The 18,598-nt window shown below is 33.1% G+C and overlaps 1 protein-coding gene across 4 annotated transcripts in view; it reads left to right on the top strand.

Annotated features, from left to right (window-relative positions):
* The window catches only part of LOC123717146, a 76,643-nt gene that overhangs the window by 17,814 nt on the left and 40,231 nt on the right, over positions 1-18,598 (top strand). The window contains exon 1 of one of the 4 annotated variants that reach the window (XM_045672993.1): positions 14,671-15,064. The exons of the other annotated variants lie outside the window; for them this stretch is intronic. The gene's annotated coding sequence lies outside the window, so the exon portion shown is untranslated. Of the gene's footprint in view, positions 1-14,670; positions 15,065-18,598 lie in introns of those variants that run through there. 4 annotated transcript variants of the gene reach the window in all.

The raw sequence follows: 18,598 nt of genomic DNA, 5'->3' as shown, positions 1-18,598 counted from the left end.
AGTGTGCGTGGTCACGGTGACTGAAGACGAAAGGTGTGAAAGTATTTTTTTATAAGAAAACACAAAGCAATGGTTAAAGACAAATAAATAAATCAGTGGCGCTACAACCTTGTTAGGTCTAGGGCTCAGATATCTGTATCTGTTTTATGATCCTTTGTCAATCTAAGAGGCAAGTAGGTGATCAGCCTCCTGTGCCTGAAAAACGTCATCAACTTTTTGGGTCTAAAGCAAGTCGGTTTCCTCACGATGTTTTCTTTCTTCACCGTTTGTTTTAGCAAGAAAACAAAAATTGTAAAAGACACGTGACAAGATAGAAAACCAAAGAAATTATGTTAAAATCTGTTATAACGACATTGAAGAGACTAACGTAAAAACCGATTGTCGGTTTTTACGACCATATATGAGTTGACATCAGCTGTTACGGCAATCGGTTTTGACATAACTTCAATATTTGATTTTGGTCAATATAACCCGTATGTTGTATCGTATCCTAAACGATGTCGTTGTAAACGGTTTTGACTGTATACCCTTTTGTTTGATACTATAAATAACCTACTAATGCATTAAGGTATCACAAAGGTTAAATGATTACATATTCATTTTGACATGTATTGACTGCCGATCACTCTCACTTTAATGCGGATGCAATCAGGTTATCGTGTCACTTTCTTCGTCTACCGTCAGTATCAACACTTAAGCCGACACGTTTAAGTGTTTTAACATAAAGCAAAACACCTTCGGATACAAATGTTAATGCAAAGTACATGTACTCTGTGACTTGTAGCCTAATTATCAACGGAATGTAAAGGAATCATGTGGCCCGTAACTTAGTTAAGTCGGTTAGATTTTTGACTAAATAATATGTATGGCGGGTAGTAGAAAAAAAATCCCAAAATAGACACTGACATTTTAGACCAAGATCAAGGGTTGTATCGCGTATAGTTTAATTAGCAATGGCATATAAAGATATTCGTGGGAGTCATGTTGTCCGTGACCTAGTTAAGTCGGTTAGATTTTTGACTAAATAATGTTTATGTCGGGTAGTATAAAATATCACCAAAATAGACACTGAAATTTAAGGCCACGATCAAGGGCTGTAGCGCATATAGTTTAATTAGCAATGGCATATAAAGATATTCGATTGAGTCTTTTGGTCCGTGACGTAGTTAGATTTTTGACTCAACAATAATAATGCTACTACTCAGGAATTTAATGCCAAAACCAAGGGTTGCAGCGCATCTAGTTTAGTTAGCAACGGTATATAAAGGTATTCGAAGGAATCTACAAGGAAGATAACAAAATAGTCCCAGGAATGGAAGAGCAAGGGTTGTAACGCAACTGGGTTTTCAAAATATAAATATAAAGCTGAATTAATAATGGAAATAAACATACAAAAAGGTGATCCTGTACTTTAGGTAAGGGTTTCTAAAGTTACGTACACCACTACACTTACTCTATAAACATATAAAATTCAAAACTGAATTGTATTCCTACCCCCACTTTTTGTATTTAGAACAGAAAAATATAATTTTGTTGAAATCAATGAAAGCATTCTCCACTCAAAAACATGTTTGTTAATCATGTCACGAGTGCTCAGTAACTTTCTTTAATGCATTGTCAAATTTCTCTAGCGTCTAATGAGTCAGATGCAAATTAATGTCTACCATTGTGAGCGATGTTTAGATTGAGACAGTGTTTATTTTTCATTGAATTTATTTGTTTGTTGTGAAACTGTGCACAAAAAACAGTTGAGAAATTTTACGTATGACTCACTTACCGCGAAATAATTCAAATGAATCTTGTGAAATCGAATGTATTAATTGTAAGAGGATATGATGACGTATTTATATGGTTTTCAGCGAAGGTATGTGTTTGATTGCAATTTCCTCAAGGTTACGTGTTAGTGAGTACTTTGGTATCAATGTACCGTATTACCTATGGATAGGTACGAAATTGGAAACAGAAAAAACTTGAGGTTCATTTCGAATGACATTTTTTAAACTACACCGTGTTTGTGCAACCAACAACTACGTATTTGTATAGAATACTTTATATGAATACTTAAAGGAGCTATAGAGGCGATTGTACCAAAGATATCAGTCATAAAATCTTATATGAAAGGAATTTTAGCAGTAAATATTTCCCCGAATTTCTATTTGAACTAAGTCAATTCTGTCTCGAGTGGAAAACAAACTATGTGATATTCAATTGTGTTGTAATAAGTTAATGTAAATAAATTCAGAGACGTTAAAAAGGTTCTGTAAAACAATTCTATTTTTGAACTTAGGTTATAGCAAGTGTTTAGGCAATCGTTATATTTTAGAGTCTTTATTTAGAATCTAATCTATAAATATTTAAGAATACTAATAATATTCAATTATTAAAAGTTCCTCGTATTTAAACTATAAATATGTATGAGTCAAATTCTAGTGTAGTGTTTGAACTTTTGAATAAGAGCATTGACATTTTGTAATATCACACGATGCAAAGAGAACGTGTTTATTTGCATCAGAAATGAGATCACTTTCGGAAATCCTAATCTTTTTATTTTTATGTATATGAACTTGGAATTTACATGAATTATTACGTAATTGTCTGTATTATAAAGGTGATGCGCTTAACGCGCGCATTCTAATAAAGTTATTTACGTTTAAATATATAAGTCATTTATATTGGATCTATATGTAGTTCTTATGTTATATCGTTTTCATATACTTATTTTCTTGTAGATGTATGAAGAACTGTTCCTGCAACTAGTATTAAGATTCCAAGACTTACCATGTCTTACTAATAATAATAATAAAACTTTATTCGTGACAGAAATATGGTTTTGACAAACTTGAGTTAACGCTCGTCCCAACACTAAGGAGCCACTGTGTTGTGGTCAACTAGATTATATTCATTCCGTGGTACATGGTGCATGTTTATAAACTATTTTTTTTAGTTTAACATAAAGGTATGTGAGTAATAGTTTTTAATTATTTTTATTACTTTGAAGCTTAAATCTCACAGTCATAAGAATTCTAAATCAGTCTGTATTCTAAGTCGTAATCTCGTTTTAATTATTATAAGAGCAAAAATTATATCACAGTTGATTCACTAGAATCACGGATTATAACTTCGTTACAGGCTATACAAAGTTCCCATCAAAACAGGGAAAGTATGTAATCTATGGTCAGGCAAGGCCGTCGCGTCACGCCCACGACATAGCTGGAGAGAAAAGTGAAACTGGCGGTGTCTTTAATGTATGAGGAATATAAAACGATAGTTTGGGATGCTGTGGACTTGAATGTACATATAAAGTCATGTGTAAGTGACCCTTCAAACAATAGTCATTTATAATTCATTCATAATTGTTTGTCTATGCCTGATTGTGACGTAATATGAAAGCAATAATTTATTTATATTTTTCTTCACTCGTGAATTCAAAAATAAATTTGTGCAATCTCTGAATAATAATTAAGCAATTTATGGGTAAGCTGCAAGCGGGTGATAGCTTATACGTATTCGATTACCAGGTCTAAAACGGTTAATCACGTTTTCCTTCACTGTACCAACAGGTATTTATTTCTGGCAACAGAAAAATCTATTGGAGCACAGAAGAAGTACCGCGTATTGGGTTGAGAACTTCTTACTAGCGCTTTTTAAGGCTACCCTAAAGCGGTTTTCTAAGATTTTATGAACTGTTCACTTTATGTAAAGCTTGCGGTAGGTCTTCTATTTTATGTTGTAACTATTCGAGACGTTAGTGGCAGGCACCGTAAGGTATACAGAGATAGTAAACCAAATATCGATTTGTCTGCGCAATAATTTGCATGTCTAAAAGGCGGTATCATTTTTATTCACTGGCGGTCATAAAGAACTCGCAATATGCTCAAAGTGCGTTTATGGGTTATTAATAATCTTGAAATAAATAAACTTGTTGGGAATAGCGTACATGCTACCCACGAAAGTATTTCTGTACCAGTTCTAAATAGGCCGGCAACGCACTCGCGAGCCCGAGTCACTATATCAGATGAGCCTCTTGCCCGTTTGCGTCCTGTTCTATTAAAAAAAGTATTTATGGGAAAACATTTTTTTGGTTGGTGACCCAACAATGAAAACCCAAAAGTTGGCACGCACGGGATCGATTGGTTCTGGAGCCCTGGGACATGAAAGTATTACTAAAAGTCCCCAAAGCATCCAAAAATGCTTTGTCTCTCCAAGTGGGACAGGAACGCAAGCAACTTACCTCTTTATCGTTTACCATCTTTGTGGACAGCGCTTAGACGTATATTTTTTTAATGCCTTTTACCCGAGTAATTATTACTGAAGGCCTATTATGAAAATCATTGCAACAAATGCACAACATTTTCAGACCCATAGTAAAGTAACATAGTTTTTTTTATCTTAGATTAAGTTATATTTTTCAGTGTTACTTGTCATTTAATTTGGTTATGCACTATGGTTAGGAGAAAGAGATCGCTTAGCGTTTCTGTTGCATATCTATAATTTATGTTACTTGTTTTTATTTGTAATGCTATGAAGTTTTAATAAATAATCAGTATTACGCGAATTACAACACCCCATTTGAATTCTGGTTGTGAATATTGTAGCGCTTGTATGCGACATGGAAATCCATAAATCTAGAATGCAATTTGTGTAGGAATTTCACGCATTATTTGAAGCGCACGTTAGGTAACTTAACTTAATCGATGATCTTTCTTATGCGTAACTAGTGCGGGAATTGTATGAATCCAGGTCGGTGTTTTGTTGTAATACTGTTAGACTTCTTGATTATTTATTATTTATAACCTCGTTGGTTAACAAAATTAGTATAATAATAATAAGCCTCTTTATTTCCTGTTTTACAATAGTTGGTAGTTGCTATATTACAGTAAACAAAAATATTGATTTTTCTTAGTATGTTAGCTTGTATATATATAAGTATATACATTATTTATTTATGAATTAACAGGAACCCCGGTTTGTGTAAAGGCCTCCTCCAAGGATGCTCATTTTTGTCGGTCTTGTGCTATGGAGTGTCAGTTTAAAGTTGAATTCTTCTATTTTGTTGCCCTGTCGTCTAACTTCCGAAATTGCCATTATATCATAGTTAGTTTTACTTAAACATTCTTCCAGTTCTAATAGTCGGTCGTATGATGGCAGATGTTGACGTTGTATGTTATAATCTTAATATATTATATAAATCTCCTGTCACGATGTTTGTCCGCGATGGACTCCTAAACTACTTAACCAATTTTAAATTAAATTGGCACACCGTGAGCAGTCTGGTCCAACTAAAGATATAGGATAGCTAAGATCTTTAATTAAAGTCGCAATTTTATTTAATTGCAAATTATTTATCTATAATTAATTGACAGTCACAATGATCTGTTAACTCCAAAATATTCTAACAGATGTGGATACTCTTCGACTGGATTGAGTAAGTAAACAATACATGGCACTGCTATGGTAAACCGACAAACGTGTCATATAAGCTATTCAATATCATGATTACCACGTGTTAGTAGGTAGGCTAAAGTGTAAATTAAATTTTGTAGTAAACGAAATACCGTGTTTTTTTTTTAATTTTTCCACTTTTTTAATTTTTGGTGTTAGCATAGCCAAAGACGTGTTACTTAGACCGAAGTGTAAATCAAATTCAAATTATAGTGACGATAATACAGTAAAATTATTCTTTCATGTCACGGTATTAAGGCTAACTAAAACAACATTAAGGAGAAACGAAGTTCGCGGGGGCAGGTAGTATTTAATAAAACTAAATGATTCGGATATATCTCTTACAGGCAGGCAATCGCTGGAAAAATTACAGAGGATTTCGTTTACCTTGGTTGTAGCGACCATTTAGCTATAACGACGGTTAATCTAAGTACCTTGAATGTAATAATAATAAATAATCAATGGCGCTACAACCTTTTTAGGTCTGGGCCTCAGATTTCTGTATATGTTTCATGACCGTTGGTGAATTGAATAGGCAAGTAGGTGATCAGCCTTCTGTGCCTGACACACACCGTCGACTTTTTGGGTCTAAGGCAAGCCGGTTTCCTCACAATGTTTGTCTTCACCGTTCGAGCTAATGTTAAATGCGCACATAGTAAGAAAATCCATTGGTGCACAGCCGGGGATCGAACCTACGACCTCAGGGATGAGAGTCGCACGCTGAAGCCACTGGGCCAACACTGCTCACCTTGAATGTAAAGCATACTTTAACACAGTGGTGGGTAAACTTTTTTAATGGGGGGCCAGAAAGTTTAAAAAATTCTAGAGGAAGGATACAATTATAAAAAAATGAATTGTTGTTAAAGTTTTTAATTATAATATTATAAAAACAATACAAATATAATCTACTTTCTATTGTCGACTGTCAAAACGGAATTATAACGAGCCACATACTATCAATGCTGATGGACCCTCTTCGGGCCGGATTAAATACTTTCGCGGGCCATACCTTGCCCGTCACTGCTTTAATACAAAATTCATGTCTATAGCGACATTGGATGTTCCAGATTGGGTGTAGCGACTGTTAATGAATCATTTGTAACAAATTCTTAGAAATCCCATGCAGATATTGCGAGTCAGCCGCGAAAGACACAAAGATTTATTTCTTTCGCAAACATTTCTTATTTTTTGTTTACATTCACACGGATGGTCAGCAACTGTGGAGACCTTTACCTTTTGTTTATAGCTATCAATATACATACCTTCAATCCGTTTTAAAAGTGTTTTCTTAATGTGTAAAAGCTATGTTAACAAAAGACAATACTAAGCGTTAACGTTTCTGAGTTATATTTATGGGTCAGTTTCAAAGTGATATTCTAAATTATTTCTTACATGTAACAGTAACTAACTATGTATGCAAATGTTTACAATATACATAAACTATACACATGTACGTGTCTTAACCTCAACCATTGGTTATAACGACTTCCGGATATAACGACAAAATTAGAGTGGCCCTTCATCGTCGTTATACGCAAAATCCACTGTATGTAGAATATGGCTAAGCGTAAGATTTGCAAAACTATAAATAATATATAATAACTTGAATAGAAAGGAAAAAAAATCATCTTAATAAAGTTTTTTTCTTTTCTTTATTTTGTATTCACTGAGACATCATGGAACATTACGATCTAGCCTAATTTATGACTAATAAGTAATATAAGTCTAACCGTAAATAAACATAGACAAAGTAAAAATCATATCAACATAAATCGACGATTTTTTCGTTTCTGTTTTTAAATTCATATATTAATTTCTTACTTCGTTGCATAAAAGTACGAAAGAATCAGAGGACAATTAGCGGTTATTAATGAATACATCGCTTTTCGATTCGAATACAAAACTCCATCGCTTATAGGTACATGTATATCGCTGTAAGGGAATAATATTTTCAATTAGTGCTATCTTTATAAAATAAAATTGTGTAAATATTTTTAGTCCGCGATGAAACGCGAGGCTTCATTAGCCAGGATCAAATTAAATAAGATAGATTTCTGTTCGTAAAATGATAACGCTGACTAATCAGACGTTATCACAAGGTTTTTTTAAGTTTCATACAGCGGTGCTCAATATTTTTAATATCTAAAGTACAACCTGAAAAACTGTACATTATAATTTCTCAAATATTATCATGCAAATAACGCTTGGAAAATTTTGTTTTAAAATTTAATGGAGTATTTTAATTTGCATATATAAGAGAAATCTGAATTTATAGTACCTACGCCAAAATGTTTTTCGCTCGGAGCGTAAAAAGTAGTAGCGATGTTCATTGCGCAAACGTGAAGTATATAACATAATATGCTCTAACAAAAGGTGGGCTACTTCCATTCGGCGGCTGCATAATTTCATTACTTCCCTTATAAGTGATGTAATCTGAAATCGCCTATTGTACGCTATAATTATAGTATTTAATTATTGTACAACTGGTCTTTGCTCTGAGCATCTTAAAATGGTAACTGTGACTATAAAGTTTTATATATCCGTATTTAATACTTTATACGGTGAAGGACACGGCGTGATGAACACATGTCTATGACCAAAATTGAAAGCTTCAAGCTGTTCATCTACATGCCTGTAAAATATCGAGGAATAAGAGACCAAGACCAAAAGGTTGTAGTGCTACTGATTTATTTAATATCTGAAAGAAAATCTATGCCGAATTTTATGCAGTCGTAAAATATAAGCAATATTGGAACGCGTCCGGTCTCGTCCAGCCCTTGCTTGGGTGCGGTACTGTTAACCATTAATAAACACTGGATCAAAGAGGGTGTTCCAAGAATAAGCTGATACATCATTTATAACCAGGTATTTCTATGAACGTATGAAGCTATATTTGTAGTGCTATTTTATCGTTTGTTTCTATGTTAGTAAAATGATTTAACCAACAAAATTATGACGTGAAGTTATCGTACTGTTATTACATGTTACGTGTACGGGAAATAAAATTGTCTTCAGTGCTCTTAGTCTGTCAATTATCTGGAATGATTTGAGACGTTAATATACAGTTATATATATATATATACGAGCTGCCCCCGCGAACTTCGTTTCTCCTTAATGTGGTTTTAGTTAGCCTTAATACCGTGACACGAAAGAATAATTTCACTGTATTATCGTCACTATAATTTGAATTTGATTTACACTTCGGTCTAAGTAACACGTGGTTGGCTATGCTAACATCAAAAATTAAAAAGTAGAAATAATTTAATTTCACGGTATTACAAAATAAATTTACTACGTTTACTACAAAATAAATTTAATTTATACTTTAGCCTCAATAACACGTGGTAATCATGATATTGAATTGTAACTTATATGACACGTTTGTCGGTTTACCATAGCAGTGCCATCTATTGATTACTTACTCCAGTCGAAAAGTATCGACATCTGTTAGAATCTTTTTGAGTTAACAGATAATTGTGACTGTCAATTAATTATAGACAAATAATTTGGAATAAAATAAAATTGCGACTATAATTAAAGGTCTAAGCTATCCTATCTCTTAAGTTGGACCAGACTGCTCACGGTGTGCCAATTTAATTTAATATCGGTTAAGTAGTTTAGGAGTACATCGCGGACAAACATCGTGACAGGAGATTTATATAAATTAAGATTACAGTATCTGTCCTTCAAAATGTTATTTTCCTAAATTATTTAAAAACGTTCCTGATTATAATTAGAGCCCTCAAAACCCATACGTATTAATGTTACACAATTTCTTTGCACATATAAACGCAATATTGCTTAATAAATGTCATGTCACTTCTTGCATTTGTTGTATTGCTATTACCTACATGTTCCATATGGTCCAGTTTGGTACTTGTCAATTGTCTCTTGAACATATGACTTTGAGAACTCTATTAAGAAGTTTCTTGATAAATTATACGAAGAATAGTTGACGATAATAACTTATTGACTTTGACATACGAATAATAATGAGTAAAGGCCTTGTTTTAGAGATTTAAATTAGTTTTTATTAAATTATGTGTCATTGAAAAATAGGTACGAGGCCTTTCACTTAAACTCTTAAAGAGTGAATGATCACAAAATAAAAATGTTAGATTTTTTGTTATTAAAAAAAGGCAAAAGCATGATTGCTCTATTGTTTCATGCTGATTATGCTAGTTCAAAATAACAACGTACTTCCGTCGACCCACTCGACTCTTCGATGTTTCAAAACTGAAGAGAATTTAATAAAATCTATTTAAATGACAGTTTATTTTATATATATTTAAAAGTCCCTTTTATTAAAGTCACAAGAATGTCACAATTTTGAATAGGTAATCGAACCTTTATTTGGCATATAAGTGGTTATCCGTAGAGTAGATGGGTCGGTAATGCCGTTGGAAGAGAAAGAGAACAACTTCAAGGGCGTCATGGTTTTGGGTTTCGTTGGAATTATTTGTGGTGGTTGTTGCCGACCTAGAACTGTATCAGAGGGGTTGGAGTAAGGTCCAGATACCAGTGCGTCCTTTAACGGGTCGTAAATGTATATTTCCATTTCGACTATTTAAAAAAAGATTACCGTAGGCAATATAGATGATTCAAAATTGTACTCATAACCGGTTCAACAGCATTTGATGACAGTAACATTATCCTAACCAGTCGCGACGTGGGACAGTGGGAAAAAGAAAGTTATATGGAACTAACAATTAATTAACACTTGTTCTCAGGATTATTAGTGAATTTTTATTACCATTCATAATTCGTACTTCTAAGATTTCAAGTTTCTGAACATGTCGCAAATATGTTGAGGGTTCTTAACATTATTTATCTCACATTTTATTAATTATTAGGGAAATTACTAATTAAATCATCGTTTAATGTACCAATTTATTTATTTATAAGTAATCTTACCGCTACACATATGCATATTATAAAAAAATACTAATATAATATACAAAACCAAAACGGATTACTTAAGTCAAATAAGTACATATTAGATTAAAGAAAAGAAATTGAATAGCAGAAGTAACTGCCAAAGAAAGTCAGTCTTCCCGCTTCCTCAAATAGTTCGTCTCTCTTATCTCTCTCTCTTATCACACCCTTTTTGGTAAGGTGGACATAGTCTTCATCTTCATATATTGTATTTAGTTAGCTAAAACCCGGTACGGATATGGGCGAATTACGCAGATAATTTGTGTTTGTATGAGGCACATTAAGCAATTGTTGCAATTTGTATAAAGGTAAAGTTTTGTATCTGAAGCCGCAGTAAAATATTAATAGCTTTACTACCTATAAAAAGCTACTTTTAGTTAAAACTAGTGAACATTAACAATACTAGAATCTACGCGCCCACGTTATTGATCTAAGTATAAGACCTTAAGTTGGAAGTTTTATGGTTTCTTACGTCACTGCCGGTCTTCCTACACAGTGAAAATTATAGTATTGGCAATGTTTCGAATAGCCACATATATATACCTCTATTTTAACATGTCATACATATATTGTAACAATAACAATAATTGTAACCCAGAGAATCTCAACGAATAAGTATCGCAATATAGCGTGGAAATACTGCCAGCATTAAAGATACACTGCCACAGGAACCAAACATTATAAATTTGTTGTAATTTTCTATTAATCAATCTTTTATTATTTATGTAGGTTAAAAATATTTTTGAAATAAATATATGCATTTATAAAATAACTCAATTTTACTATTTGTAATAATTAAAAAGTAACACGCAGAGAATTGTTCAAATGAGAAGATAAGAGAAAACTTAAATAGAGAACAAGCCAGACTGTACTTTATAGTGTAAAAGTAAGTTTTTATGCACATTACATATCTTGCATCAGTGAAGCAGCAATGTTAATATGTTTTCTTCCAAATGACGTAAGTCCAGTTTAGTGATGCTAATCTATGAGTTAATACTCGGTTTTTGGATGAATACAGATATGAGATAACATTTAGATATTAAACCAGTTATACTAGCCGCTTAAATAATGCAACGCCAAGTCAAGAGCTTTCGCTCAAATTGTGGCTTTGTATGCAGATCATGATTATCTCCTTTAAAGTCTGTCAGGAGTGTGACCAGAATTTTTTGAAAATAGAAACTATTTTTATTACGTCGCAATAATAATCCGTTGTACATAAGAGAAATGTTTTTATTGTAAGTTTGTTTATTTGCATTGAAATGGTTCCAAAATTATTACATGACTTATTTGAAAAATTATTTCACCAGTAGAACCCTACGTTACTCCTGATGGACATAGTCTATAGAATATTTTCAAAAAAGTTAGCTTTCTGTATTATTTAAACATTAAATAAACAAGAAATTGACAACTGAAAAAGTCTGCGATACATAGGCATATGGAATTCTACAAACGAATATTATTTTGTATTTAAATGTTTATTTACCGAGAAAAGCTTTAGGCTAGTGAACATCGTGCGTCGTTAACGCAGGTGGAACCGCAGAGCACAGTTCATAAATGGCAATAAATAGTACTGTTAAGTGTAATTTAATATATATATGTAATGTACGATACTAAAACGATTTTGTTGTGTAAATGATATAAACCTTATAAAGTCATGAATAGTTTTTTAATATTTAATTTATGTCATTCGAGATACCCCAACGACTGTTTGTATTTATTACATTTAAAACTTATAAAACCGGGAAGCCTGGGTTTGTCAATATCCCTGGCTGGAACTCGTTTGTAAACTTTATCAAACCATCCGTCATTTTGGAAGCAAGTGCAAAAAGTTTCAAAAATCATTTATTCATTTAGGTAACCCAATGTACACTTATGAACGTCAATATAAGAAATATACATTAAATGATTCTAATCTTACATTTACAGCCAGTTCTCAAACCAAGGGCGTAGAACGGAAGAGAAAAACTGGCAATAAACTCTCCGCCACTCTTTTTGATCGCCAAGTGTTTTTAATTTACACAACGTTTGTTGCAACCATTTAACCATGTCCCACATGACATCGTAAGGAAGTTGAATTCTGATACAAACTAATCTGAAAATTTTATTTATTTTATGAATTGCATTAATGTATCCTTGATCTAGTCTTTAGACTAGTTTTTAAGCTATGAGTAACAATTAGTGTATAATTACTGGATTAGTATTGGTAGGTATAGGCTTAAGCATGAACCATGCTGCTATTACGATGTAAACCAATAATCATGATGCGTTTCGTGCAATATATGTATTGCAATGAGAGTATTTGTTGCGCAAATAGTTAAGTTTCTATGTTTTACCCGTATCGTTACGCTTCATTGGTACGGATGCCAGGGGAGAAATCTTTAACAGTGTTGCGGGTCAGATTATTAACGGAATTATATACTAACAAAGCGACGTTTTTATAAAATTATTCATATTAAAGTTGTCTTATTTAAATTATGAATTAATATCAAATTATATACGATTAAAATACTGGCTTTTGAACACACTTACGCAGAGTTGTAGATTCTACTAAGACCTAACTCGAATGAGTGAACCCATTTTTATCCTAAAAAAAATGTTTGTATACACATTATAAAAAAATAGTAGGATACCTGGTGGATTATAAAAACTGTAGTATGGAATTCCTAACCAATTGATATCAGACGAGCTCAGTCTCTAAATTTATTTAAAAGTCTACTTTTTGATAATTTTTCTTCTGCCTCGTAATTAGCTACTGCTTATATATATATTAATTGTGAGTCAATTAACCTTTGGCAGAGCTTTTACATGTCTGTTTATACATATTATTATTTATATTTTTCTTTGGATTTTATTTTATTAAAATTTGTTATAGTTATGTATTATGTTGTATAGTTATGTATAAGCATGTTATTTTGAGTTTCTTTTTGTTAATTATTTATGCACTTCTTGTACTTTACCCTCTGTAGGTGTTTCTTATTTTTATTGTCCCATATTAGGGTTACCTGGAAGAAATCGCTTCTCAGCGATAAGGCCGCCTGTTGCCTAATAACTTATGTAACCTACTTACTTTTTGTTTTTTATTTGTATAATTATGTATATTATGGTAACAAAGTATAAATAAATAAAAATTGTTATAAAACCTGGATATATAGTGTTCTGTCTGATTCGCAGTAAGCAGCTGTGAATTTTTATACTCCTTTCTAATAGGCAAATATTTATTTATTAAACAAATACATACATTATCCTTACAGACTATGCCAATACGATAATATCGAAAAACATTCAATAAAATATAATAAAGTACATATATAATATTAAACACATAATATACACAATATCGCTGCTGTATATATGTTAGAATACATTTTCTTTTGTTGAAAATAGTATTGGTGTTTTTAATTTATTTGCTTCAATATTGTCATATTAATACTATATTTACAGTATATCTTACAAGCTATTTTTATTTAAATATATATGATAATTTTGGTAAACATATATGAAATAAAATAAAAATCTTTGTAATTTCTGCTTTAGTGGCTCTGCTCTGTGGGTTCACCAACTTTTAATTGCTTACCTTTATTACGTTTCATTTAAGTTTCCGAGAGACATTGCAGAAAGTGTTATGAGAGTGATATGATATAAAGAAAAATAAACGTCTACCAAAAATATCAAGAATTCGTTAGATTATAATAATATTAAAGTATTTAAAACGGGTATAAAAGCGAATTTATGACATTATTTACATAACTCGATGTTCGAGTGCTTTCCAGCAAACAAAGAGTTTAAATAATCTTAGATTTATTATTATATATAATAAAGTATTGCAGTGTTTTTAAAATATAAACAGATTTATAGATGGCTTATCTTGATAATGATGGATTAGGTGTTCTCCGTATTGTTCTTATTGATTAAATATTGTTTTTTTTTTATATTCATTAAACCACTTTTGCTTTTACTGTTATCGAATACATATATGTGCCCGTCTGTCTAGTCTATGTTATACGTGACATTAGCCGGCCTTGCTCATTGTTGCACCGTCGCAGCCTTTCGTACAAAATGTTTCGATCAATTGCCATCTCTTTCCTACTCAATGAATATTCTGTCTGACTCGATTCGAATTTCCATGAGGAAACTGACTCAGCTGACTCGAAGTGACTGATATTCAAATGTTTTCCTTAGCTGTAAAGATTTAAAGCTCTGTTTCGCCTGTAACGCAGGCTGTAGTTACGTGGTAATAAAATCTAGTACTCTTTCCTTCTCTTTTTGTCGGTCTCGCACAGCTGCCTCCGGTCAACCGTCAGTACGTTTAAGGCCTTAACAGTGTACGGACCGCGCTCGCGTCACCAGTTGCTATCGGCTAACGAAAATTGTTTACGATATCGTATTGCTTTAATTAGCAAAAAATATTACATAAGTGTTTACGTATGACATTTTGCATTCTGTCAATTGTGAAGTTGGTGTTTTTGTCGTGACAAAGTTATAGTGCATGTTAAATAGGGAGCGGTAACAATTACCAAGTGAAGTGCGTAACGTGTTGTGTTGTATTCGCGATATCCTCGTGAGCAGAGTGACTGATGGAAAATTGTTTTGTTGTGCGTCAAAGAGGGCGAAATGCTGGCCCTCGTGGTTGCGACTAACGAACGTGGATACCGACAAAACGGCAGAAACAACGGTCCTTGCCCCACAGGTTTGTCTACAAATATAAAATTGTAAAAACTAAGGATCTACGCATATCAATGTTAATTTTTTGACGGTAGTAGGGACCTGTGACTGAAAATATTATTTATTCCGAATATTAATTTTGAGATAATTATAGTAGTGAAGGCAAAATGTGCATAGAAATTACTCATACTAAATATATAAATTATTTATAAGTGAAATCATGTAAAGTGTTGTATTCTCTGTGTTACAAACGGGTAACGTAGTTTTTATTATATGAATTGCCAATATTTCCATCGTATGGCCTAGTGGTTTGAGCGTGCGTTCCTCTCTCTGAGGTAGGTTCGGACCTCGGCTGTGCACTAATGGATGTTAGTGCCGGGAAATCGTGGAACACCGGGCATGTTTCGAGAGTTCGTCGATGGCGTGTGTCAGGCTCAGAAGCATACAGCAGACATACTTGTCTATTTAAAAAAAATGAAACATATTCATAAAATACAGATAAAAGGCCGGCAACGCACTTGCGAGCACTCTGGCAACGTGAGCGTCTATAAGCGGTGGTATAACTTACCATCAGATGAGACTTGGCCCTGTTTGCCCTCAGTTGTAAAAAAAAACATATACACTTACACTCAAAATCTGGTATAACGACATTGAAGGTACTAGTCGTATTTGGTTGTAAAAACCGATAGTCGTAACAGCTGATGACGTTGTTATTAAGTACGTCTAATGCTTTTTCTGCCGGGACCTATGATTTTGGTCGTTTACGACGACATCGTTTTGACTATATATATCTGTAACAAAGACTTGTTTAATTAATTTTCTTATTAAGATCCTTACCTGGGTAAGAAGCTGGGCGCTGGCTGTTATACACGTTTTTTTTTCTTTTTCTTATACATTCCGCGTGTAGCATTGCTCCTAAAATCTATATAGCGTAAATTGCAAACGTATTATAGAACAGTTTGTTCAGCAAAGTCAATCTTTATAGTAACACTTTCAAAATTTCTATTCTAAAAATCGGAAGTAAAAAATTAATAATTTCATTCAGCGGCGGATGACCTACTATTTATGTTTTAAAAGCGACTACCGGAAAATGTTTGTTTTGTTGTGACGCCCACCTGCCAAGCTTAAAGAAACGTTGTTCGGATATAAAAGCAAAATTAAATGTGAAAACATTTTCTTGAAGCGTAACCAATGCTGGTTAAATAGCTTCAAGTCGTAATACAGTGGTATTTTCAATCTCCATAGTTAGTTCAATGCTTAATATTGCCTATTTGTTTTACTTGAGTTCGAAGCTACATATTTCTCGAAGTTTCCTTTATTTTTGTTTTAAAGTTGAAAAAAATAGTGTTTTCGTCAGAACTAAATCTTTATTATTAGACTGTTTTAACTGAGTATTTGCCTCTTTATTCCTTATAAACACAATTTGATATAATAAGTGTATAATCTATTGTAACTGATTGTGAAATAAAATATATTTTTTCTTTTTTAATAAAATATATACTTACTATAAATACAAAAAAATATAAAGATACATATCAGAATGACCAAAATTAGGAAGGCTGATGGCGACATATATCTCGTTCGTATATATTAGGTTTCTCATATAAAAAAATATTGTAATGAGAAATAAGGTTCTTTAAACATAAGTTATAAAAGTACTACAGAAGTACAGTTTGGAAAATATATTCAAAAATAGAATTTGCTCAAAAACCAACAAACGAGGCCCTTTACGATGTTGTCGTTGGAGATTCTTAGAAAATTAATTGATGTATCGTTTGTCGATTTAAGTTTCTTGTACCTAGTACCATTTGTTCCTCCTTTCTAGTGAACGTGTTTTAGCCAAAACTGACCAATATCCAGATTGAGCATTCTGATAAACGAGCTGGGGTTGGATTTCCATAGTCCTAGCTACTGTACTTTAAAATCGATTTTGGTTTACTTTTTATTATCTCTTCGTGTTATGTCATGTTTGCCAAGATTGTATTTTATTGTTCTTGTACCAATGTATCAGTGTGCCTAGCGTTGGCAAGCTTTTATAAATTATCATGCAGTCTAAAATTTTTAGACTGCAGAATAGAATGGTCAAATAAGAATAATTTTTCTCGTGGTACATCTACAACGCGTATAAAGTAATATCTATAATTGAAAATGTTACACAATTTATTTTTATTCTGTGTAGTTTAATATTTACATAATTACGCTTGCGCAATGAGTATTAAAACTATATTGGCAATGTTTTGCACGTGTAATGCGATAGCAAAGGCTTGAAAACGTGATGGAAAGGAACTGACATGTTACTGTGGGTTTATTGTAATTAAACGAATTGTTGCTAGTATGATGGGATCGATGTCAGCCGGGGGGATGGGGACTGATTATACTTAAAACATTTATTTAGATTAGTAAAAATGGTCTTAATTTATACCTAATACATACACTTGTGCCACTCGCTAAGTGATTTGAAGTAGGTAGTTGACTTCGCCTGTTAAACATGTAATCGTATGAACACTAAGGTATAAAAATAAAATAAATGAGTAGCGCCACAACCTTAGGCAAAAACCTAACCTCAGATTTTTGCATCTGTTTCATGATCAATGTCAATCTAATAGGTAAGTAGGTGATCAGCCTCCTGTGCCTGACACACGCCGTCGACTCCTCACTATGTTTTTCTTCACCGTTCACGAATGTTAAATGCGCACATAGAAAGTGAGTCAAGTTAGAGTTGGCCTATGTGCAGTCAGGGATCGAAGCTACCACTTCAGGGATGAGAGTCGCACGCTGAAGCCACTAGGTCAACACTGGTCTCTACCTAAAGCTCAGGTTTATAGTATTAAATAAATGACTCATTGCCCAGGTGCCGATGTCGTGGTGTATGAGGGTGAGGGTCGCGATGAAGAATATCAAATAAAAAATTAACAATTCAGTTTCATTGATCATTAAGGTTGCGTTTACCAAATTTGATTATAGCAATTGAAGTAAATTAATTATCTATTCAATCTGTCTTGTGTAGGTGTGAGTGGGAAATGCATTACGCAAAATTGAAATCAGGTGTCTATAGGCGTACATGACCTTCAAACCTACATAGAGTACACTTTAAAAGTATTTTAAAGATAAGCATTTAGGTTTGTTTTGCCTCTATCGATTCGGTTTTTATAGAATACACACGGGGGGGTGACTTATCTGATGTTATGAATACCGGAGGATTCGGTAGTGCGTTGCCTACCTTCGAAGAGTTGATACGCTCTGGACATAATTTGGAAAACTGACATGTTTGTCAGTACAGTAAGTAAGCGAAATTTCTGTTTAATAGCGTTACAGTGTGTCACTATTTTTCGTGACGCCGGTTTACGCACGTCGGTACTTCGTCATTGGTGACAATAATATCTTATATTTTTCTTCGTTGTTCTACCGGTTAATTGGCTTAAAGCGGCCGCTTCGCCTTATTTGCGCCCGTAGCCACAGCCGCTTCGGCGTAACGCGGTTGGTGTTTAACGGCACTTTCTATCTGTTATCTACAGATCTCCACGAGGCACTCCCGTCTTCGATAACAAATTGTGATTGA

This window comes from Pieris brassicae, chromosome 12, assembly GCF_905147105.1.
Source record: "Pieris brassicae chromosome 12, ilPieBrab1.1, whole genome shotgun sequence".
Classification (NCBI taxonomy): domain Eukaryota; kingdom Metazoa; phylum Arthropoda; class Insecta; order Lepidoptera; family Pieridae; genus Pieris; species Pieris brassicae.
The sequence above is the reverse complement of the archived record's forward strand: the minus strand, read 5'-3'. Positions and strand labels throughout refer to the sequence as shown.